Raw genomic sequence first — 4,435 nt, 5'->3', positions numbered from 1 at the left:
TTTTTTTCCACTACCATTAGACAGCTGAACTACCAATCTTGATACTTTGTGTCACTCATTTTATTTATTGTTACTTCGATGGTTAGCGTATTTTGAAATTAAATGACCTGTGCACTATCGATATCCTAATCGACATTATCAAAAGGATTCGTTTCAAAATTTACCAATTAGTAGTGTAATAAGGAGAGTACTTAAATATTCTAAAATAATATTTACTTCCCATATCCGATCATACTATAAACTCGTAATATTTTTAGTCTTCTTAAGAAACATGAGTCACAATAAAAATTACTGTTGATAATAAAATTTGGTGGTGCGTCCTGCTTAATCATGATGCCTTCTATGATAGAGGTAGCTACTAATTTCACTTTAAAAATACAGGGCATTTGACAATAGCAAATGAAATAAATGATGACAAGGCCGGTTTATAAAAAAAACTATATATATATATATGTTAAGGTATTCCCACACATCTATACAGTATATATTTGAATATATAAATATATATATTTAAACATACACACACACAAACACACATTATATATATATATATATATATATATATATATATATATATATATATATATATATATATCAGATATAAACTTTAGCGAATGGATGGACATAAGAATTCAGTCTACCAATTCGATTGATACAAGAAGAATTGGAGGCTAAACCTATATCAGATCATCTCCCTCCCATTCGAAATATGATTGAAACACATCTCTCTCATGCTTTAAAAGAATCATGTTTAAATACTTCCCTTGTCTACATGAATTATACAATAATTCTTATATGCGTGTATATATATATATATATATATATATATATATATATATATATATATATATATATATATATATATATATATATATGTATGTATGTATACACACACTCAGTATACTGTATATATAACAATCCATCGTTACCAAAGTATTTTCTCAATAGATATTATATATAATGTAAATTTTACCGCTGTTGCGTGCGTGGAATGGATCAATATTGAACTTGCATTATTGCATACCTTCTCGCATGTTGGAAGTGTCAAATGAGGATTAGGGACTGGGGGACCGCTTGTCTAGCATGTCGTTGCTGCCTTTCTTACGCGTCACTTTGCCCTATTCCATGGCAGTGACACTGTCGTTAACACTCAAGACCATATGGTCTCTAGCGAGGGTTTCCAGGTCACCCAGTGGGATTTTGTATTTCTTAAAGGTTGGCTTGGCATGGTCTTTGTACCACTTCTTCGGTCGTCATTTCTTAGTTGACCGCATGAAATTTGTTTTTGGGTGCTGGACTTCAGACATACGGATCACATGATCAACCAGGTGTAGTTGATGTTTGGTGAGTATGATTTCTATGTTTGTGCATCTCTCTCGTCCTAAAATATCTGCATATGGAATATGATCTCACCAAGTTAGGCCCATAATTTTCTGCAGACAGGACATGAGGAAAAGTTTCAGTTGCTTGATACTGAGTCCAGGCATTTTTTACAACAGAAAAGAGTTGAGATACATTCTGCTTTATATACCAGCCCTTAGAATTTAGTAGTCAGTATCAAATGATTGTTCTGCTAAATCCTGGTCCTTTGCTTACTGAAATCACGTGAAGGACTATTTTTTTCATCCATCAAGCTATTGTTGATTTCATATATGGGGGAAACAGAACTACCAAGGAATTTGAGAAATGACTCCAACTTCAGTTGTGCATCATCAATAGCAAAAATGGCCTTATCATCATTTAATTTTGTTTGCAGTATTATAATGCGCTTTTTTTTTCATCAGGAACCATCGTAGTACTCAAAAGTATGATCTTAAAATTTCCTTACGTTCAAAGATCCTAGGATGAATTTATGCTTATCTTTGTATGACCCCAGAGCAGTTTGAATGTCTGGGATTAGACATCAAGGCCTCTCACTTTAAAACTGACCCCCTTAATGTTAGATGGTTAGGAGAAACGTCGACGAACTAACAAGTGAGCCCAGCTTTAGAGGACTGCTGAAGTCGCAAAGTATCCTGATGCTCACCGAATTACCAGTACCCAGGGCATGTTTCATCCTTAGGGAAGCAATTGTAGTCATTGTCTCAGGAGAATGACCCACCAGGCAGTGGTGCCACTTGCTTGATTTAGCCAAGGAGTCAAGTTGGTGTACAGGGTGGGATGCTTGGATGGAGCAAGTGAGAGTTGAAGGGTCAGTGGTGTACAGTTTTCTAGGGCCATACTGAATGAAAGGATACGACTATTATAGTAATAAAGGAACCACACCTACTGACACCCCTAAGCAACCCTATATGTGCTTGATATATATACAGTATAATCATATAAAATGAGAGGGTCCGACAGTCATAGTAACAAAGGAATCACACCTAACACCTAAAACAACCCTATATATATATATATATATATACAAACACACATATATATATATATATACATATATATATATATATATATATATATATATATATATATATAGTTACACTTAGTATTCCAAGGTCCTACGTCCGTCTACCGCCCACCATACGATACAGCGTCATTCATGAGTTACTCAAACCTGTCTCTTGTCAATCTTTAAACATGCATACTACTCCATAATCTATATTACTTCTCTGACACTTACAAGAATCAAAAATAATTTTATTCTTCCACCTTCAATATTAGCATATATCAATACATCTCCCTAGTTCTCATTTACTATCATTGTTTCTTCTTGTTAACAATTCTAAATCTTCCACCAGCAATAGCAGTTTTTCTTTACTGTTGACACTCAACAAAGGATCGTCTGCAACCAGCACTACAAATCCTATTCACTACTCATTTCCGTGTACAGCACTCCACACTTACATCCACTGTCTTTTCTAACTTCTTACACCATTCAATCGAGATATAAAAGAAAGCAATGCGTATCAGTACGTTTATTTTTATAGCAAATACTTAACTTTCAATCAAACCTAAGTGTTCTAGAGATATGAGAGCGAAACAACTTTTTATCGATATTAAGAACAAGAAACATGAATGAATGTTCGAGTCCAAATAAATACACACTGGCTAAATTCCAATACTACTTTGTAAAATTAAAGCAGACTAAAGATTTCTGGATTCTTGGTGATAATGAAAACAAGTAGCATTATTAGCAACCGCAACAGCATTAATATCATTATTAATTACAAAGATTGTATTAATAACTAAAATAACAGTACCGATATGTAGATTGACGAACGTAATTATCTGAAACCTATAATTACATACCGAATTACTTTCATCTATGGATCTAATCAGTGATAAGAAGAAATGAATCAATTAGAAATTTACGTTTGGTTGCCATGAAAATATATTCAGCATATCTCAGAATGATTGGATAATTTCTAGACATCAACAAATAGTCTTATGGATCTGATCCTTCAAGATGGTTTGGGCATACTCTTCGCCCTCCCCAGGAGAGATTAGTTTACCAAACTTTTAAGTGGGATTCACAAGGCACTAGAAGAGTTGGAAACACAGGCCTACATGGGTAAGGACTATGGAGCGTAAGGTAAGAGATGATGAATGGAGAAATATTGATCTAAAAGCTCAAAATAGAGACGACTAGCGAAATCTAACTGAGGCCCTGTGCATCAATAGGCGTAGGAAGACATGATGGATGATGATGATGATACAAAATAAATATACAAATAATGTGAGGATTGGACTGAATTGGTAACAGGAAATTAGCTGACATAGAGTATGCTCATGACGCTGTCTTTATTAGCAGAACACCACAGGACTTGCAAAGCCTTCTTACTAGAATGCATGAAGTGTCACATAAGGTTGGGCTCAAAATAAATAGAAGACACACAGAGATGATGAGATCGTAATATGCAATGGAAAATGAAATATCATTGGAAGGAGAAAGGATTAATGAGGTGGAATCATACAAATTTTTAGAAATTATGATCACTAATACAAAATCTTTAGAATTTGAGTTTAATGAAAGAATAAAAAACAAATCAAACAGTGGCTAGGTTAAGTAAAATTTGGAAATCAAATCGCCTGAAATTGCATATAAAAGCAAGCTATATATCAGTTTAGTCAAATCGGTGTTACTGTACGGGTATGAGTCTTGGAATGCCAATGAAACAATATCCAACAGATTTTGTAGATTTAAGAACAAAGCCCTCAGAAGAATATTGGGAGTTAAATGGCAGGACAGAATTAGAAATGAAACTATAAGAGAGATTACTCGAGTGCCATATGTGGATGAGATCATAGTGAGGGGTAGATGGAGATTGAGATCATAATGAGGGGTAGATGGAGATGGTTTGGGCATGCTCTTTGCGCATTTCTCAAAAGAGATTAGTTCACCAAACTTTCAACTGGGTTCCACAAGGCACTAGAAGAATTGGAAAACCCAGGTCCACATGGCTGAGGACTGTGAAGCGAGAAGTAGGAGATGATG

This window comes from Palaemon carinicauda, chromosome 1 (assembly GCF_036898095.1).
Source record: "Palaemon carinicauda isolate YSFRI2023 chromosome 1, ASM3689809v2, whole genome shotgun sequence".
In the NCBI taxonomy this organism is placed as follows: Eukaryota; Metazoa; Arthropoda; class Malacostraca; order Decapoda; family Palaemonidae; genus Palaemon; species Palaemon carinicauda.
Note: the sequence above shows the minus strand (reverse complement) of the source record.